Source organism: Talpa occidentalis, unplaced genomic scaffold (genome assembly GCF_014898055.3).
Source record: "Talpa occidentalis isolate TD23 unplaced genomic scaffold, MPIMG_talOcc4v2.1 talOcc4.9, whole genome shotgun sequence".
NCBI lineage: Eukaryota > Metazoa > Chordata > Mammalia > Eulipotyphla > Talpidae > Talpa > Talpa occidentalis.
This window is the reverse complement of record NW_023605305.1, coordinates 105,341,290-105,363,438: the sequence shown is the minus strand read 5'-3', so window position 1 is coordinate 105,363,438 and position 22,149 is coordinate 105,341,290. Positions and strand designations below refer to the sequence as shown.

The 22,149-nt window shown below is 36.1% G+C and overlaps 1 protein-coding gene across 2 annotated transcripts in view; it reads left to right on the top strand.

The window, feature by feature from the left end:
- VAV3 (vav guanine nucleotide exchange factor 3) overlaps positions 1 to 22,149 on the top strand; it is a 297,763-nt gene that overhangs the window by 60,932 nt on the left and 214,682 nt on the right. The window lies entirely within an intron of this gene.

The window sequence follows — 22,149 nt, the reverse complement described above, 5'->3', positions numbered from 1 at the left end:
CATGGGGGATTTGTCAGATTTCAATATTTTTCACACAGAAATTGCTTTCATGTTTACTGATCTGTGTACATTAAATACTTGTGTATGATAGGTGAAAGGAGTCATCCTTTCAAAATTTACAGTCCTATATTTTGAAGTGAATGGATACACAATTAAACTTCTTGCATGTGAAAATCCATAGAAGAGTCGGGTAATTAAGGTGACATTGTTTTCAATCCTGGATAAAATAATTGCATTAAGAAAATCAGCACATAAGAAGGAAAAAAAAATCTAAGTGATATTGAGAAGTTTGCCCTTACTATTGTAATTCAGGTGCTAGTATTTCATCTCCAGGCTATTTGAGAGTGATAATTTGATTTGATTTCATAGATATACTGTTTCAGTTATAAGCAAAACACCAGGCAGTGAATGGGTTTGCTGGGCATTGGGAATACATGACACAAAGTGAGACAGAAATATAGGGTATTATATGCTGAACTACAGCAAATGTGGGGAAGCCACCGTGTGAACCCCCGGGAAGTGGTTAATCCTCTAAGCTGTTGGTCCTGAAAATCATCAAAAATGTTTCTTTTTCTATTCTTTTAGCCTTCCCCCCATTAAAACAATTTTTGATTTTCGTTTCTTCTTCACCTCTTTTGGGGAAATGTAAAATGAAAATGATGGGGAAATGAAAAATGACAAAATAGTCTTGACTTCAAAGCTTTTCATGAGATCTTCATTTTTTCATTCAAGCTGGTAAGAAGAACTGGTGTTGATGGAGCCTGGGAGATCTTGGGAATTGCTTAGAAACACAAGGCCTCATTCTGGTGAAATAACGCAGCATGCTCATTGATGAGGCAATGGAAGCCTTGTGGGATAATTGAGATAATAAAAAGTTGAATGTAAAGAAACAAACTGTAGCTTCTCAAGGGTGAATAAATTTCTAACTGCTTAAAATATTTGGCAGTGGTGAGTCTGAAGCAGAATTGAACTTGAGAGTGTGGCTGAGAACTTGATCCTATACCTGACACTTAAATCACATACAGTTTCACTGCTGCCAAGATTATTGCAGCTGTCTTTTCAAACTGTAGTTGGTACAGTTCTAAATAAACCAATAAAATGAAAGAATTTGGGGCACTGCTTCATAATTTACTAGTATTACTGTTAGATATTATCACTCTAAACAGAGCCACCAATATCCCAGTTACTGAGCACTTTGGCTATACCAGATCTGTTGTCAGTCTTCATATATATTATTTCTAAAAGCCTCATAACAACCCTAAGAAGTCTGAGAACTATTATTTTCCTCATTATGGGAAACCTGTGCCTTAAATCACATATCCAGCAGAGATGGAACAATAATTTGAACCGAGATCTGGCTAATACTTCTTTTCTATCCCATGGAGCAAATATTCCCAGTAGCTGGCACTATGTGTTGGCACAGTGCTAAAGGGCTTTGCACACAGCCACTCAACCCTTATACCCGTATCACCATGTGAGTATTGCTGTTGTCCCTATTTATACATCCTAGCTTGTAAATGGTGGAGCTGGGAACATTAATGCAGTTTTAAATCTTCATTTTGAAAAAAATATGAGGGGTGTTAATTCAGAGACATAATAATTCCACATATTGTGAATGTATATTTTAATAGGTTCAATGGGCTGCTTTATTTCTCTCCATTCTTTGGGGTTTTATTCAATTCTCAGTTATCTTATCATGAAAAATATATTTCTGTGCTCCCCTCTCTGCTCAGTTTATACAGATAATGAATCTAGGATTCATGTCTCTTTAGTACCTTTTTTTGGTTTAAGACTGTATTGATTGTGATAACAATATTATTTTTATGACATTCTGAAGTTTTCAGAATGTTTCATATCACTGACCACATCTGATTCTTATAATAGTCTTGAGAAAGAGATAATTTCAGATGAGGAAACTAAGGGAGCTAAGAAGAATGATAATTTTAAGGTCTCCTTGTTTGGGGACAGAGCAGGCTCTGGAGCTCAGGTCTTCTGACTTCTGTATTTTTCGTGTCTGTTGCCTTTATTTTGGGAATTGCTATTGTGTGAGTGCTCATGGAAAATACGAACTTCAAGGAGAAAGACCAAAGGGATATTGATGAAATTGAAATGCACAAGTGATCTGTCACTTGGCATCCAATTATATTTAGAAAGAGAAGCTAGATTTAGGGTTCTGCTTGAATCATAAATTCCTATGAGAGGCTTTGATATGGGTGTTTCCCTTTGGAAATTAGGAAAGTCCTGGGAATGTGTTGATCAACAGGAATGATAATTTTTCTTTTAACTTATGGGTTGATGAAGAGCACATGTTTTGGGAACTCTAGAAGGACTTAAATTTTGTCTTTCAGTGTAACTTTTGATTCCTTCAGTTGAACTCTTTACTCAATGTTATAGGGTATTCATTTCGATTCAACTCTGTCAATAAAATTAGAATAGTTCTGAATGCTTTGTGTATATTTTGATTAAAAAAAATCACCCACAGGAATAAGGAATGAGTGAGTAACTTGAACTCATTTTAGGGCAGCAGATGCCTTGAGGTTAAATTCTACACTCTCTCAGGATTGCTGAATATTGAACAGGTTTCTTGATGGAGATAGTCCTTGTCTGACACTGCTGAGTCTTATTCCTAAACTGAGTTTGAGGGGAGCTTGGATCCCCTTTTAAGAACCACAGCACTTCTATGACTTTGGGCTTGTCTCTGTGCAATTCCAAAAAAATCATTTACTTTCCTTAAAAAAGATGGATCCTTTTCTAACTTTCTAGTAACAGAAACAAAAGGTACAATCACATTATTGTAAGAAATTTAATAAAAAATTTCCCCCTGTGGTATTACAAATTATTAATTATATTACCTTTTACATTGCAACAGGGTTTGTGAATTTGCTCACTTCCATGTTTCCTGTAAGGGATTTTTTGTTACTGTGTAGATTGTCATTTTCTGATTAATGATTTTGCTGTTTGGAAACGTTTCCTACTGAGCTGTCTGTTGGCACGTTCATAATGCAGAAGCACATGGGATTTTTCTTTAATGAGACCATTTCTAGTGAGTAATTGAGATCAGGTTGCTGCTGCTGTCCAGATGAGTGATGAAGTCAGTTCCTTCCTCTGGTGGCTGGGGGTGGGGTAAGAGCCTGCTTCCTACTACCCACAGAATTCAGGACTGTTGTTTCAAGTATTGTAAAATAGTTTGCAAGGTGTAAGGTGATATGTTTTCTGAATCAAAAAGAATCACACCTGGCCAAAGGTAGTTGCTGCTGATTTTAGTAGCACTTCGATAGTATCACCAATGTGATAAGGTTTGGGAAGGGCACTGTAGATCACTGGCTTAGGGGTAGGTCAGGGATACAGGCAAGAGCATTATCCAGAGGAACATTCGTGTGTGTTTTGGGTAAGAACATAGTTTTTGAGTTGGCTCTCAATTTAAATTAATTTATATACCTTTTTAGAATGTGTCTCGGGCAAGTTACTTAATCTCTTTGAGCTTCAGTTTCCTCATCTTTAAGTTGTGGTTAGGTGAGTATTAATGAAATAATGCATGTGAAATACTTAACAGAGTATCTAGGTCCAATATTACTTGATAGATATTAGCTGTTATTACTTTTATATCACTTTTGCTACAACTCTAATCACTAGTTTGATGGGTTTCAGATTCATAGTCAACATAGGGACTGGATTTTGAATTGAGTGTGAGAATTAATGATACTGGAGAGGAAAGGTTAGGAAATAGCTGTTTTTTTTCCTAGTGTGGCATAGGGTTAACATTTTATTTTGAATAAAAATATCTTTCTCCTTTCTTCTGTTACATCCTCTGATCTCCTTCGAGAAACCACCCTTTTTTAGTTATGTAGTTTGGATGGTTTAATCAGTTAGATTCCCATCCCTTTAGTAGTGATCAATTCAGATATGGGACAGTTTGGGGATTGGGGCCAGTATGATGTATTAGGACATTTGCAGGGACAGTTTTATTTTGCTGTCCTCTTGCTATGGAAGTGTGTGAATTTGAGTCTGTAGGGCTTGGAGGAGCTACAGTCATCTGGGCACCACATGAATTTTCAAAACAGACAGTTAGGAGGGAGTACAGCTAGGGAGGAGCCCAGTGGCATCCTCCCTCGCTGGAATTAAGCTGTACCCAAAGTCAAATACATATATCTCTGGATTTTTCCAGACCATGAGCCCATGTCTTCCATTTTTTCTCATGTCAGTTTTCTCAACTTAATGCAAGAGAAATCTAAGTGACACACCCAGCTTTGTCAGCCAGGTGATTTCAGTGTGCAGTTGGGTTAACCTTGCTTCTGTTAACTAATGTTCCTCCAACTTGGAGGCTATTTGGTAACCTCTCCATCTTTCATCATATATCATATATCAAAACAAAATTGTGAAGAGAACATCCTAGAACATCTCTGTTTTACAGCATGTAAACAATCAAAGAGATGTGTTGTCCCAACATCTTAGTGAATGCTTCTATTCCTTACCATTGACTCAGGGAGAATCATAGATCTTCGGGTTTGGAAGAAATTCTCAAAGTCCTATGACATCCTTCACATGTTTGCCTGATATCTACACTTTTATGAGAATGGGTGTGCGTGCCTCTGCTGACTGGGAACTCTTCTTGCACCCCACACTACATTTATATATTTGGACCATGCAGAATAATTTGAAGATGACTTTAAGAAAACTCTAGGGGATTCCTTGTAATCATTGAGGGGTGCCTTTACTCCTTAGTTTCCTTATCTATAAATGGGATAATTCCTATCATACGGAATTGTTGTGAAAATGAGATTGATTTATGTGAAAAGTCTGGCATATTTCTCAAAAGTGTTTGAGTGAACCAGTTTAGATCCAGTTTGGAATCAGTACTTGGATAAATATAGATCATTCAGAGTTCTGAATGTGACTATGTAAAAAGTCAAAAACTCTAGTGGAATTTTCTCAAAACTCATTTTATTTCTGGCTCAGATTAAGAAAATCATAATATACATGAGAATGTATGTATATATGCACACATATAATTATTTATATCTTGTATTTTCCTAAGTTTTTGTCATAAGAATGTTTCATTTCTTTTTTGTACATGGAGTTTTGCTGAGAGATTGGCAATGAAACTATTACTGATGGTAGCTGATACCTCAACATTCATCAAGTCCCCTCTCCCTTCAAGCCCCTCAGGATATAAAACAAAATAGCATCTACTTCAGATTTAGGATTAGAGGTGGTTAGGTTCTTTAGCTCCTTAAATACATTGCCATTTAAAAATAAATGTGAGCATGCTGAGAAAACAAAGCGAAAGATGAAATGATTAATGTAGAAAAAGACTTTAAAAATTATTGGTATGATGGAAATTTACAATTTCACCATTGTCTGTACTATCTCCACTAAGAGGATTTAGTGTTTACTTTCCCCTCTATGGCTTATTAGCAGAGACCTGCTACCATCAAGCTGTCTTTGCATTGTGAGCTCAAATTTCTGTCCCATCTGTAATGCCTTATGTCACATAAGAGTATTTGCTCAGGCTGTGTTCTATAGTTTGTATGTTTTCACCCTTCCCAGCCTTGCTTGTATACCTTAGTGTGTATGTATAAGGGTACAAGGACCCCTTCCTGCCCAGAATGTGCTATTACTCCAGGTCAAATCTCAGCATTTGTGCCTGGTTAATCTCCCCACCTCCATCCTAGTCCATGTGTGTTCTGGGAAGCTCACTCTGCGGAGCACCTGTGTATCCAGACACAATGATACTTGATAATTGAGACTCTGTAATGGTTTCCTACTACTGCGCATCCCCTGGAACTATGCTAGGCTTTCCCAGTTATAAGATAATCCTTCCACCCAAAGATTCCTGAATTTCTCATAGGATGCAGGTGGCTTGGCTTCAGGGACCACACCTTAACGGTCTTTATTGACTACGGCAGGTGTGCTGATCAACAACATAGAAACATTTCCCCATATACCTGTATATAACCAGGATGAGTTGTGTTGATATATAAATATAATCTCTATTTTCACAATTATGTGTTTGAACTCTCACTCTTAATAGAAAGTTGGCATTTTGCTCTTGTAATATTTCCCTCCCTAAATTGTGTCAAGAATGTTCAAGGCTTTTGGAGCCCTTAGGACCCTAATCAATCAGTCTTGTTGCCAAGCACCACAAGGAACAACCACTCTCCACCGGATGGCTTACTAGTGGGGTGCAGTGGGAGATTGCCTTGCCTGGTTCCTTCACATGGTTGTTCTCTGACACTGCCATGCCCCTGTAGTTCCAGCCCCACTCAGCCCCACACTTCTCAAACCAGCTTGCTTCAATCTCCACAGTATTTTGGCCTCTACCATGACCCTGGGTTTGCAGTGAATTATCTCTAGGGACTCCTGGCATCCTTTTCTGCCAGCAAGCTTGGATCAGGACCTCCTCATTTGGCTCCTCCAGGGACACTAACTTCCATTGGCATAGCATTTGGGATCTTGGGTCTCTTTCCTTCCAGAAGGTCCTGTACTTTTCTTACAAATCAGCCAGCTTGCAGCCAAGGGCAGGCTCAGCCTACTTGGGGTACCGTGAGGAGTCCACTTCCATCAACTCATACAGGCCTTTACTTTTTTACTTTTTTCCCCTAGCAGTGGGTGATGTGTTTGTATTTACAGAACTAAAGGAGAGCTCTTCAGTGATTCCTTCTGGAACAAAGAAAGCTTATTCTGAGGCCTCTTTTTTGTTTATTTGAGCAGAGAAGTGGGCAACAGCTTCTAGCTTTCTCTGATGTGTACATCTGATTAGCTGTTAACACAGAGATGGACAGCAATGTTCTCTTCAGCAATCTTTACATCTATTATACTGTCTTTAGTATATTCACAGGGAGACTGAATACTAGGCAGATTTTTCCATTCTTACCTTATAGAAGGTCTTATAGAACTCTAGGATCTGAGTCATTCAAGGATCACTCTTTACACCTTAGTGACCATTCAAGTTTATTTTGGGGGTTGGCTTTCTAATTGTTGTAGCCATTTCAAAAACTCCTTACTGTTCTCTAACCTTAATATAGTTGAAACTTTCTAGCATAGCATTTCCTAAATAATTCCAAGGATTTCATTGCCCTGAGAAACTTAATAGATTATCTGGGAAAAAACATTCTTCTTGGAATAAGTTTGGCGACCACTGCATTTGTATCCTCTGTCTATGGGATTTAGCTTAGTAAAGGCACTGATAAGTCCTGAAGTAAAGAAAACTTTTGCTTAGCCTAGGATTTCTCAATTTTGTATATGAGTAGCTAGGTACATGATCACTTCAAACATGCAAACAGGCTATGTATAAAACTGAACTCCTTTTTTTTTTTCTCTTTGAAACCTTTTCTTTTTGGATAAAGCTATTTCATTTTTTTCACCCTGACAGGAACTAAAGAGATATAACTGCCTCTAATTCCCATCCCTTTCCTTAACTCTTTTTGCTTTTGCCTTAGTTAAGGATCTTATCATCAGGATATCACCCAGATTTTTATTAATTAGGCTCCTAATTAATTATCTCTCTGTCTTTAATTTTTGAGTCACTCCAACCTGATCTTCAGAGTAATCCTGCAGGAACATAAATCTGATAATGTTAAGCCTTGGTTTAAAACTTGACAGTGTATCTGTTGCTTGTACCAGACAAAAAATGTAATTCTTTTTACAAGTCATTCAAGGTTAATCATTTTTTCCTCACTTGTTTATTGAGGTAATACTGGCTTACAACATTGTGTTACATATGATTCAGATGTACAGGTTCACACCCCTTTAAATGTGTGTTACCACAGCACACCCACTAACAAAATACCCATAGTCCTCTACATAGTTGTTTCAATTCCTTCCACCCCACGATTTGTTCCCTACCTTTACCCCCTCCCTCTGGTGACCTCAAATCTACAGTCATTTTTCTAGGGTTTCAGTTTAGTTTCAGTTTAGTTTTTGTCTGCTCCTTTGCTTTGTTTTTCTGTTTCCCACATGTAAGTGAAATCATCAGTATTTGTCTTTCTCCTCATTTATTTCACTTAGCATATTTCCCTCCAGTTCCATCCATGTTGTAAATAGCTAGATTTTACCTTTTTTTTTTAATAGTCAAATAGTATTCCATTGTGTTTGTTCATCATATCTCCTTTATCCACTCATCCGTTTTTGGCCACTTAGGTTGTTCCTATACTTTCACTGTTGTAAATAGTGCTACAATGAACATTGGAATGCACATGCACCTTCAAATACGTGTCTTATATTCTTTGGGTAGATACTGGGGGGTGGAATTGTTGGATTATATGATAGATCAATTTTAATATTTTGAGAAATTTCCATACTGTTTTCTAGAGAGGTTGAACCAGTCTACATTCCTACCAACAGTGGATTGAAGGTTCCTTTTCCTCTACATCCTCATAAACACTTGTTTCTGGTGTTTTTAATATGCATCATTATCATGGGTGTGACATCGTGCCTTATTATGGTTTTTTTGTCTTTCCCTGATGATAAATGATGATGAATTTTTTTGTGTGCCTTTGATCAATCTATATGTCTTTAAATTTTTTTTAAAGATTTATTTATGCATATAAGAACTGGGGTACAGGCCAGAGGTGTGGGGGTGAGAGGGTTCACCAGAGACAGAGTGGGGAGCAGAACAGGCAGATCTATTGAAATACACTGCTGAAGGGAGCAGCAGGCAAGACAGGAGAGGTCTGCTGTGCCATGTGGGTAGCCCCCTGACTGGCTGGGGTTCAAATTTGTGCTGCAGTGGCTGGCAATAGCTTGATAGCGCTGTGTCTTTAACCCCTGTGCCATTAGGGAGGTCGCTCTTTAATTTTTTTAAGACACGTCTATTTTGTTCTTCTGCCCTTTTTTTTTTTTTTTCTGACCTCTTCTGCCCATTTTTCAAATTGGGTTGTTTGTTTTCTTTTAGTTGAGTTGCATGAGTTCTTTTTAGATCTGCAAGTTTTTTCATGGTCATATCCCTTGTCTGTCTTTTTCTCCCAACTTTATTGAGATATAATTGACATAACATTGTATATGCTTAAGGTATACTGTGTGATGATTTGGGTTACATATATATTGTGAAATGATTGCCACAATAAGATTAGTTACATTACCACCTCACATAGTTAACTTATTTTTTTTTTTATACTGAGAACTTTGGAGATCTGCTTTCATGTACACAATACAGTTTTGTTAACTACAATCATAATACTTTACAATAGAACCCCAGAATTTATTCATCTTTTAACTGGAAGTTAATATCCTTTGACAATATCTGTTTTCCTTAGTCTCTGATTCCTGCAACTACCAATGAAAATTCATTTCTATGTTGTCTGGCTTTTAGATATTCCTCATAATAGTAGGATTATTTCAGTATTTGTCTTTCTCTGTCTCCCTTATTACACACTTAGCACAATGTCCTCAAAGTTTGCTTGTTTTGTTACAAACAGCAGGATTTCCTTTCTTCTTATGTCTGTTATATTCTAAGCATCTACCACATTTTCTTCACCCCTTGATCGAACCACTTTCTAACCATATTTCTCACTTTTCTACCCTCCTCTACTCCCATGCTTCAGTCTCACCAAATTACCAAAGCCATAATCATTCTCAGATTAATATTTATTCATATTGTTTCCTTTATCTGGAGTCCTTTCCTCCCCACATACCCCTCTCTTTTGTTGTTAGTGACTTACTTCAAGGTCACACACTTGTACACACAACTTCAGGTTTGAGGATGTGGCTTTATCTGGAGCTCTGGGTTTGGATATGTTGAATTCCCCAAAGTCTAACCTTCCTGACTTGTTTCTGCCTATTTCCTCAGTTCCAGCTGGACCTTAAACCTTCTTTGTCCTCCAGAAATTTAACCCTGACACATTAAATTAGTTCTCCTCCTCCATCTCTTTATGACATTTTGAGATCAAGTAAACTTGGGTCTCATCCTGCGTTGTCCCCAGATGCCTGTGTGGGAAGGTTATGCAACCTCTCAGAGCCTCCATGTTTTGACTTATAAAGTAGCCCTGGTGATGATCCCTACCTCCTAGGATTGTCATGAGGAATGTGTCAGAATCTGGGGTGAAGCAGATAGTGAGGTGCAGGCCTGAGGCTCACTCAGAGGTGCTTCTCTTGAGCAGTTCAGTCATCTTTCCTTCATCCCTGAAATGCTGGCTGCTTAGTCTGCAAGGTGGGTACCAAGTGCTGCTTTATCTGTGTGAACAGGCAAAACCCCTTGCCATAGGTGTTACTTGAGTTCAGGAAACAAAACTAGTAAAATATAAATAAACAAGATGATTGTAACTAGTGATAAGTGCCATTGAGGAAATAGTAAAACAAACTACTGGAGGAAGCAAATTTTGGTAGGGTGGTAAGAAAACTTTGAAATAATGAAGACCTAGTGGGGGGAGGTACTAATGCATATTCATTCAAATTAAATTCAAACTAGATTCTAGTTCTACTTCTTCCACCAAAACACCTTGGAATAGTCCTTTAACTCAGACTCAGTTTTTGAAACTCTAAAATTTCTCTAATTCTATAACATCGCTTATCGCTAAATATAATGTGTGTGTGTTATCTTTTGCAGAGTGATGTTTTGCTTATATATAATATATATATACTATATATTATATGATAATATATAGTATGTATATTAATTGTATATATAAAGAGATAAAAACATGCAAAGAAAAACATGCAAAGAACATTGCTTTGATTTTGCATCCCCGTTTGGTATAGCTATGAGAATTATATTTCCAGAAATGAAAATCTAGTTGCACAGCTGAAACTGACCTTTTCTGTGCTATCTCAAGTATTCCTCCAGAGCTCCAGAGACTTATATTTAAACTTTTGGGTAGTATTTTTAAAAAATTCTTTCTAATGTAGTCCTAATATGAGTGTAAACACATACATAGATACAGTTTTATAGATATACCCAGATATAGTATACATGGATATATTTTCTGGTGTTCATGACTATATATATCAAACTTTGTTCATAACTGCATGCTAAACATAATTTATGATTTTCGACTTACTTGCATTTATTTTCTTAAGTGTTCTGTAGCTAGATATTGTAATTCCTGTAACATAACAACCTGAATTTCATTATACCTTTGCTTAAGGTTGTCTATATATATATATTTTTTTTTGAAGAGTCTTTAAAGCCAAAGTCTTTCAATAATGCCTCATTTTTGCAGCAGATGTAAATACTTAAATAAATTATTGCAATTTATTATACAGCAGCCAAGTGCAATAATTGACAAATGAAAATTGTGGAGGAAGGCAAGAGAAAGGGGTCAACTCTACCCTTTGTGGTTGAGGAAGTTACCTTGAAGGTAATCCTTACATTGAGTCTAGACAGAAAATAGGAGGAGTTATTTATGAGGCACTTACAATGCTGTATCTTTGTTACCATTTTACTCTATCCTCACAGCAACCCTGTGATATTGGTATTTATCTTATTTTATGACCAAAAAAACTGAAGCTCACAGATACTGAAATAGATCATAGCTCGTAGGCTATGGAGCATGGATCTAAAACAATGCATGTCTAACTTCAAAGTCATGTTCTTAATGATCGTACTGCTCTGATTCCAAGCAGAAGGAAAGGGCCTTCTTGACAGAGGAAAGTCATGTAGGAAAATATGGAAGGGGGATCCATGTGTAATGTTGGGGTATTGCAGAGTCCTCATGATGTGAGTGTAAGATGCAACTGAGTGAGCTGGACCTTGAGATCCTGGAGACATTGGGATCAGACATGAGATAGCTTTCTATCTATGTGATCTGCCAGTGGGGAAAAGCTCTATAGGGACTCCTAAAGTAGTCTGGTTGAATAATGATGCAGACCTTCACTAGAACTTTGGCAGGAGGGACAGAGTTTCAAGCTTTTAGGCCTTTAGAAATTGAGGTAATCCATGAAAAGGTAAAGAGAGAAAATTCACTCCTGGGCTTCTGGAGAAGTAGAGTTCACAGCAAAGAGAAATAATGGCACAGGAGCAGGTGCAACTTACAGTGGTGTTATTTTTCCTAAATGTAAGAGAATTCGAATGGAATTTCCATTCACATTTTATGGACATATTTTGCAACTCCGTAGGTATTTTATCTGTTTTATTTTTCAAGGATTTTTTTTACTATTTTGATCATTCTTCATTCTCCCTGTACTTCATTTTTGATATTTTTTTGCACTTGCTGATTTTCTAGGAGAAAGTTGGTCTTTGGTAGCATACTTAAATTTGTTTTTTTGATTTCATTAGTTCTTTTAAAAATTGATTTTTTTGGTAATGGAATGTTTTTAGAAATATTTGTCTGTGTGCACACATTCTTAGTCCCACCTTAGCTGTTGGGCCATATCCCATCTCATATGTCTTTAGAAATTTTTTTTTAAAGATTTATTTATTTATTTATACAAGCACTGGGTACAGTCAGAAGTGCAGGAGAGTGAGAGAATTCACCAGAGCCAGAGTGGGGAGCAAAACAGGCAGAACGATGAAATACACTGCTGAGGGGAGCAGCGGGTGGCAGGAGAGGTCTGTGCGCCATATGGGACCCTCACTGGGGATCAAACCAGTGCGGCAGAGGCTGCAGGCAGCTTTGCAGCCCAGCGCTCAACTGCTGCACCACCAGAGGAGGCCCTGTCTTTAGAAATTCTTAACCCTGTCACATTGGTTAAAAGTAAAGTATGGTTTATACAAGTTTCATATGGAGTTCATTGAGTCTAATTTGCCTTCAATAAGTTGTTATTGTGACTCTGATAGAGGGTAAATCAACAGGGAGATTGGTTAACTCCAGAATGTGATATTTAAATAACCAACTTGTCTGTACAACCAGCAGTGTTACAAACTCTTTAATGGTTGGGCTGTGTATTTCCTAGCAACAGGATTCTCTAGGGAGGGAGAATAGTATTTTCCATATTTATTCTTTCCTTTTTTTTCTTTTTCATTGAGTGGCTTATGCATATCTGTAGGAATAAAGGAGTGCTGGCATTTGCTTTCTATGCACAGTGAGGATTGCGTGCTGTCATCTGCAAGGATTAGCAGAGGAAGTGTGCATCAGGGGTGCTGTGAGTCCCAAACAACTCCAGGAAACTATACTTGGCAGTTGCTGCAGTTCCATGGAGTCTGGCCACTCAGGCTTCCTCTGAATAGATTTTAGTTTCTGAGTCACTTGTTTTCCACCTATAGCACCTGTGTCTTTGGGGGACTGCACTGGAGAAATCCTATGGGCCTTTCTCCACTGGGCCTCAATGCCAGTTATAACACCCTTTGAATGTGAGGTCCTGCTGAATCAACATAGTGTCTGAGGACTAAAAGTATTAGAACAAGCCAGTATCTAGAGAAGTCAAAAATCACTAAGTTAGAATGAATGGATAGCATTTAAGTATTCCAGAATATTCCCTGTGAATTTCATGTGCATGTGTGTGCATCATCAATTTCACACTAAATGTGCAGGGTGATCCTACCTCTGGGCTTTACCTTGTTATTCTCATCTTGCATTTCTGTGTAGATGATGTAAAAGATGATGGTTGCTGCTTCTGAGTGGGCAGGTAATTTGTGGATCATTTCTATTCTTTAACTTGTCTTTTAAAAATAGCTGCTTACTCATAATTCACCTTAGACAACATGATCAGGTTAGAGTGGTGGTATTAGGATATGGGAGGACTTTATACACCATTTTCACTGGTGCTTCTAGGTCAGATTTTGGTGATGATTGGTGCATTGACTATGGATTGAGTAAAGTAATAAAAAATATACACAAGACAAGATTCAAGTTATAGTTAACTCTATGTCTGCTCCTTATATCTATGATGTTTAATTTTACTTCTGCAAAATCACTTGATAGTGATATTTTTCTTAAAAACCTTAGAATGTTTTAAGGAAGATGTAGCAGAAAATGCAACTTTATTGACTATCAGGTGATAAAGTATAAATTCTTAGGTAGCCAGTAATTAAAAATTTCATGACACTATGGTAAGACTGTTATAAAGTATCATGATAAAAAAGTGTTAATTAGCATTGGTTTACTAAAAAATTTACGAGGTTTTTTAATATTTGTTGTAAGTGGGATTTTGTTTGGTAGGCTATCTCCAAGATTTTCATAAGTAAATAGACATTTAGGTAGATATATAAGTAATTAATACATATCATTTTCCTACACTGTTTTGGGCTCATAGGTAACTCCCTACTATAATACTTAAAAAATTTCCAGGGATGGACATCCCTGGTGGCACAGGCAGTTGAGTGCCGCACTGTGAAGCTGTCCACAGCCTCTGCAGTGTGGATTTGATCCTGGCTGGCTGATGAGAATCCTACATGATGAAGCAGACCTCTCCTGTCTTACCCGCTGCTCCCCTCCGCAGTGTATTTCAGTCGGTCTGCCTGTTCGGTTTCCCGCTCTGTCTCTGGTGAATCCTCTCACCCTCCCGCACATCTGGCCTGTACCCTAGTTCTCGTATAAAAATAAATCTTTAAAAAAAAAAGATTTCCAGGGATGACATAGAAATTTCCTATGTATCAACAGTTCTAATTGAGGATATTAATTATTCACCAATGATAAAAACATAATGTGGCTTTTCTTGTCATTAATCGTGGAACAGCATAGAATTTCTAAATATTCTATAGGATAATCCATCAAAAGCATGAAAATTGTAATTATGCTCCATTAAGTATTTTTTCAAGTGAAATCAGTGTAATAGCCTCAATCCCTTCTTCTTTTGTTTACAACCTTCTAAGGATAATTTGAGATGTCTTATGACAATGTACATAAAACAGAACAAGTAATGATGAAAAGGTTTAAAATTGAAAAAAGATTGGAAGTTGCATAGAGGAAGGGAAACTATCATTATGTGGGCTAGTTTGAGGAATAAATACATTTATCTCAGTTGTCCTGAAGTTAAGAAAATAAAAAAAAAAGATTAATTTGGAAAATGTGCTTTTGAATTAGCTTAAAAGCTTTTGTGTCTGGCAGAATTTGGAAAAAATGAAATAGCAAGCCCAAGAATTAAAAAAAATTACTGTAGAAATAATCAAATATATAGAAATGCAGAGAGCCTACTACAGTCACCACTCATGTCTCTTATTTAAAACTTTACCATATTTGCTTTACCTATTATTACATACACACTTATTCACACTTAATGCTATTTTTGCTGAGCTATTTCAAACTAAATCATAGGTAAACATCAAGATATTTATCCCCTAAATACTTCAGCTTTGTAGCTCTCAAAATAAAGATATTTTTCTTTATAGCCATAATATCTTTATTAACATAACAAACATCTTATTCACATAACATAACAAAATGTTACTTTCCTAATATCATTTAATGTCTAGATCATACTCATATTTTATCATTTTCCCTAAAATATATTTTATAGCTGGTTTGAATCAATGTTTAGACATTGTGTTTGGTTGCTGTGTCTCTAAAATCTGAGAAAAATATTTTCTTTAGTGCTTTTATATATGTTTTATATTTAATTTTGTGATAACCACTAAAGGCAATGATCATTTCTAATGGGGTTTTATTAGATTTATACCACTGTTCTTTGAGTTCAGAAGAAAACTTTAAAAAAAAAGCTTTGAAATCTTGATTGCATTCAAAATAGAAGACACTCATGATTTTTTTTTTATAAGAATCAAATAACTTCAAGTCTAAAATGTACAAGTTTTCTATGAGAATTATGCACCAAACTTTGATGCAGCCAACTGGAATTATTCAATGTCTTTTCATATAGAGTTTAAATACAGTGAATATACCTTCTAAATAAATAGATGAGTAAAACATGTTCTATCATTAAGAATCCTTGATGATAGGTTCTTGAGTTCTAAAATTCTCATCTGGTTAAAAAAATATTATCTAGAAAGAAGATTAGGCCTTTAGATCTTATAAAAATGTCAGCATTCTGATCTGGCCCTACCTAAAAGCACCCTGTAATTTCAGGAATATTGAGAGAGTTAGTGGTCATGAGCCTGTTAATGGATTCCATTTCCAGAGGCTCTATTTCCATGGAGAGTTTACCCAAGCATTATCAGGTCTGACTCACGTTTCCAGGCTATCTGGCTTAGAGGCGTCACTGATATTTCCTCTCCTTGATTGGTATTTAATTTTATAAGATTTTTGGCTTTAAAGGATATAGTGTTTAAAATATCAAAAAACAATGACTTTTGAGAATTGATTAGAAGAAAATGGAACAAATCATTTTTAGAAAAACGCTGTGTTATTTCAATGGTACTGTGCTTCAATCCCAAAATGAAGATGTTTTAATCTTACAACCCTTTGCAACAAAGAAATGGAAAACAGGGGACTTTCTTACAGTTGGATGGATTTCCCCCTATAAGTTATGTTATTGTTATATCTTTAATATTGAGAATGGGTTACTACATTGACAAGATTCCCTCAATTCAAAAATCGTGAAATTTTATAAGCATGTTTTCTTCATATAGGGCTAAAGTGGTTGTAGTTTGCTCAGGATAACATTTTCTCTATTTGTGATGTTGTTGCATATTATTTGTTAAATAAATGAGACCAGTCCCAAATTTGGATCTTGCTGGTAATATAATGTGATTGTTCTATCCCTTGCTTTTCATGAAAAATGTCCCATGTTATCCATACTTTCTTCCACACGTTTTTTTCTCTCTGTAGTACCGATGGATTTAAAAAGAATTTGAAAGCATTGTTCATTCCTATCTTAGGAAGTCTAGCAGTCTTTGGTAAAGTTGACAATTGTTTTTTTTTCTGAAATAAGAATCAAGTATAGTCAGTCAATAATTTCTCCCCTTTTTGCACTTATTCTGAATATTTCATGACAAAAGCTTTTAGTTTTGTTACAGAAAAAATACTAATGTGCAGATTTTCCAAAAAAAGAAAATCTACAGAAGGTTTACAGCAATGAGGCAGCAGTTGATAAAGTACCGACATACAATCTCTTCCACGCTTGATGTTGTCTATTGTTTTAATGCTGTACTCTTCATATCATGGAAAATATTACTACAATTTTAAAAGTTTCAATAAAATTCAAAATCCATATGCCACTTATTTAAAATTTCTGATAAGTATATTACACAATAGGAATTCTAGCGGTTTATTGCATGTTAAATATGATTGGGACTAGGGCAGAAAAGAATGAAAATAACACATTAGCAATTTAATAATACCAAGGCCATCTTCACTTTCATAGCTTTTCTTTAGTGCATATATCTACATTTGTGAAAGCTTTTTAAGTTTTAAAATGTTGATCATAATGAGCATAGGCATAAGGATGATAAAATCTCAAGGTAGTCAGGATTTCAGAAATGATATCGTTGATTAATCAAGAAAACCAATTCAAGGAGAGAAATAATGATTCCTCAGTTTCCTCACTATAAATTATTTTATCTATTTTGTATAGTTTCTGAGAGGATTAATATACTTAATGTATTTAAGATTATCAGCATTTAATACATGACACAAAAGCATGCTAGAAAATGTTAATAAAATATATGTTTAAATATAATTTATTGGAAAGGGATGGTGCTATTGATATGCTTACATATTGTTCCTCCCTCTTAAATGAAACCTCTATACTTATGACAATTTGGGTTGCAAAATTTGCCTCGATTTGAGGTCAAAGGTATTAGTTAGATCTTTTTGAGGAACCAAATAAGAATGATAGGGGTGAAAACAGAGAGAAAACAAAACAATGTTTATTACTGATTGCTCAGAAAATCTTTAGTCATGTTATAATTCATGATCCATTTAGAATTTGATATGTAGACTAAACCATAACGAAACTGCTACTGTTTGATAGAATTCAGTATTATGTGGTTTAACATAATATTTCAGCTCCAAATCGCTTACTGAGAAGACAAAATAACTTTTAAAATAAGAACTGTCAGTGCATATGATAGAGTTGATGTTTTCTGCATGGTTGTTTTTTTTTTTTTTTTTGGTAAAGCTACAACCAAATGAATATATGTTGTAGTGAATGTGATCTTTCTTTAACAAAAAGGGAACTTGAAAAAAGTAACACTGTACTGCTTCTATTTCTGTAATAGAAAAATTCTTGGAGTTAGTCAGAAGATCTAGGTTTGCATAATAGAGTTCTGTATCTTATGATTGCTTGACTTCTTATTTGTGACATTATTCTTAGCTAAACCTCATATTTACTGGTGAGTATTTATTTGGAAAACTAAGTTATCATAAATTGGGCTTGCTTTTCATAGGGTATGTATGTTAATTAACATTAGATCTCTACTCATCTATAAAAATATTTACTTGCAAACATGGATTTCTTTTGAGATACTAGTTAATAAGAGAATAAAACTTGAGAATGTATCAAAGGTCCATTGATTAGATAAATTCAGCTGGGTAGACATTTTAATTATTAAAATGGTAATACTGATTTTTTTTTATTAGAATGCTTGTCTTAGGCAGAAAATTGCCATTTAATATCTTACGTGTCTATCAGCTCATCAGTTGATTGGATAGAAATTTCAACCATTGACTCATAAGAAATGTTACATTCCTGTCTTGATTTTGGTCCAAATCAGAAAATTGATAAGTAAAATCCATAGAATAATGCCATACCCTCTGCCTAGTAGCTCTCAGCTACTCATAATATTGTAACTATAACGACTGGTTTCAGGAATGTAACAGTGGTGGGCATGTGCAGCAGCATGGCATTGACCTTAATGAATTCTGTTTCTGTGGTTTTCACCAATTCTTAGGCCTTCCTTGAATTTCTTGCCTTGTTATTTCTGGGAATTCTGACTTTATCAGCTCTTGAATAGTCCTGTAGTTTAATATGAGGTCATCTGTCCTGTCCCCCTTACTTGGTGTCATCAGTGTCACCTGTGAGCATGTTTGTGAGTGATCATGGGATGCACTGATGGTCCAGAAGGTTCCACACTCTTCTCCTGTTGTTTCCTAAGTGCCTCTGTGGCTCCTGGCAGGAAAGGACGAGGGGTGTCACCACAGTGGTGGAGCCTTTGAGGCCCATGTGGGGCATCTGAATCTCTCAGAACAGCAGAGCTGCACTGCATCCTGGCAGAGTGAAAGGGGTCTGTCTGTCTCAGTTCTCATTATACTTTTTCTCTCATAACCTATACCCTCCCTGGACTCAGTAGGTGTCTGGGGGTGGGGACAAAGCAACAAGTATGAGCACATCATGTTGTTGTGATACCAACTTCCTCTTACTATGGAAGTCTTGCTTTTGGATCCTTTTTCTTTCTTTCTGGTTGCTTTGTCATTAGGATGAATTCCTTTTCATTTGATTCTTCAGTCTGTCATACAGGTAGATATATGGTGGGTTACCTACCAGTTATAATGAGGAAGTCAGGCATGGATAAATTTATTCCTAAGTGGTTTTTTTTTCTGACATATGTATACTTTAAATTTGTGCCTTCAGTTTTTTTCATCAGTGTTTTATCTTTCAATATAGAGATCTTTTGCCTCCTTGGATAAATTTATTCCTGTTTTTTTTTTATGTAATTATAAATGGCATTGTTTGCTTAATTTCTTTTTCTAGTAGTTCATTGTTAGTGTATAGAAAAGCAACTGAGGGCCTCCCCGGTGGCGCAGCGGTTGAGCTCTGGGTTGAGAGGCTGCCTCAGCCTCTGCAGCACCAGTTCGATCCCTGGCCGCCGGGTAAGGGTCCCACATGGCGCGCAGACCACTCCTGCCGCCTGCTACTTCCCTCAGCAGTATACTTCATCAGTCTGCCTGCTCTGCTCTCCTCTCTGGCTCTGGCTCTGGTTCATTCTCTCATCCTCCCGCGCTTCTGACTGTACCCAGTGCTTATATGGATAAATAAATCTTTAAAAAAAATGCAACTGATTTTTGTATATTGATCTTGTATCCTGTAAGCTTACTGAATTCTTTTATTAGGTCTAACAGGTTTTTTTTTGGTGGAGTCTTTAGGGATTTCTTTATAGAATATTATGCCATCTGTAAACAGAGACAATTTTATTTCTTCTTTCCAATTTGGATATCTTTTATTTCTTTTTACTGCCTGATTCCTGTGGATAAAACTCTCCATTCTCTGGTTAGGATTCACTATATTGAATAAAAGTGGGGAGAATGAGCATCCTTGTCATTACTTATCTTAAGGGAAAAACTTCTAGTTTTTCACTATTGAACCTGTTGTTAGCTGTGACTTGTTGATGTGGCCTTTATTATGTTGAGATGCATTCTTTCAATAGTAAATTTATTGTCAGTTTTTTATAGAACTTTCTACATACTCTTATCAAAATTTGGTATTAAAGGTGTAGGTGCACTCTAATTTTAATAAATGACTCAAATGTTTGGTAGTCATTCCTCTGGAACTGGTTGCTTAGACATGATAACTCATTTGTACCCCTTAGGTATGTCTTTCCAGCAATCATTTCTGCCTCACTGAAAATTGCAGTTAAAAAACCCTCACTGTCCTGTAATTGAAAATCATATTACCATTTTATTATATCTAGTAATACCTGAAACTTTTGAAAAACATGAAAAAATAAGCAAATGAGTAAAATTAAAGCAATTTCTTAAAATATTATGTAATATTTCATAAATATTATGTAAAATATTATGTAGAAAAGCAATGCATTTCTTTGTTGCCAATTTTGTAAGCAGGTAGATTCATCTATTTGTTGAAACACATTTAACCAGTGTTGCCTAATGATGACATTAGATACATTAGGCGGAAAAAATAACTCAGCTATTATCTGTTTAGTTCCAGCTACATCCTGACTTGGGAGGAATTATTTTTCAGAGACCGTTCTCTTTGGGGACAGCATCCTGTGGGAGTCCTTCTGTTTCCCTTTGACTCCCCGTAGATTTAAAGAACTCTGACCAAGAGCAAAGTATAGGGTATGTGGCAACTTTTTTTTTTCCTCTTGCAATAAAAATGAAAATATTCTTCTTTTGAACCTAGAACTAAAAAGAATGCTTACAACTGAATTGGCAAGAATATTTAAAATTAAGGGTATCATAAAAATTCACCTTTGAAACATAAAGTTTGCTTTTTTCCCTTAGTATTTTTCTAGTTAAGTTGGGCTAGGTATTTGAATTAATACTGAATGGAAACAGGAGTGAGCATTTTAGAGAACGTCTGTTCAAAGCCAGGTGACACAATGATTGGAAATGAATGTAGGCCAAAAATTAGCCTTTCTGCAGCTCCTCTTATCTCTCTTCTAAGTCTGGGACTGAAGGCCTGTTCAGAGCTCACATGATAGCTGCTTCTCTGTACATCTTCCCAGCTCTGTCTTGTCTGCAGCTGCACCTGGGGTTCTTTCTGCTTCTGCTGCTGGTCACCACCTAGAGTTCTAGGATGACTTTTTCTCCATCCACATTCTGTTGATTTAGGGGGTGATGTGGTAATGACAGGGACACGTTTGCCTTGACACTGGCTTGGTTTCCTATGATATAGCTCTCCAGAAGGAAATGTGTGTGAGATAGGCCTTTTTAGATGTTTGTAAGCAACAGGAAGGAATCACAATTAGGAAGAAAAGCCTTAAAAGTGATTGACCAATCTGATAGTTTTATAAGCTCTGAGGAAAAAAATCTAATAACAGTCAAATCTTTTTATAAGACAGTCTCATCACAAATACTCCTCAGTTTCTGACTGGTTCCTTTGTCATGAAGTTCTCTTTTCCTTCTTCCAGAAAACCCACTTTAACCTTCGCTAGTGGACATCTCCGCTCTCTGTAGGGAATGTTTCACCCTAGGATTATCTTAACTCATGGGACATAAGATTCCTCAACAATGTGTTTTCCAGTGTCTGAGTTTATCAGTTAAGAATAACACCATGGGGAGAGAGGGGACCAAAGAAATTTCAGGAGGGAAGGAGATTTAGTTTTCTAATTCCCAGCCTCTTATTGCATCACCTTATTAGTGTGGGGGTTTGAATATGCCTCCTTATTCTTTCAGCAGGTAGCTGAAAGTTAATTGATCCATCTACCCAAAACATGCATACAAAAAACTCTTTCATTCCCTGTATTAAACAATAATTCTAAAAGAGAATCTTCCATATTGGCTCACTGAGCACTCTTAGAATTATAAATGGTAGAAATCTAATTTGAGTTACTACTACTACTAAATGGTAATGATTCTTAAGCATTAATATGTGCAACTGTATTATGTTAAGAGCTTCCCAGATATTAACAGCTTTATATTACATTCTAATAACAGCTATATTCGGTGAATACTTTTATCATCCTCATTTTATATGGAAAAC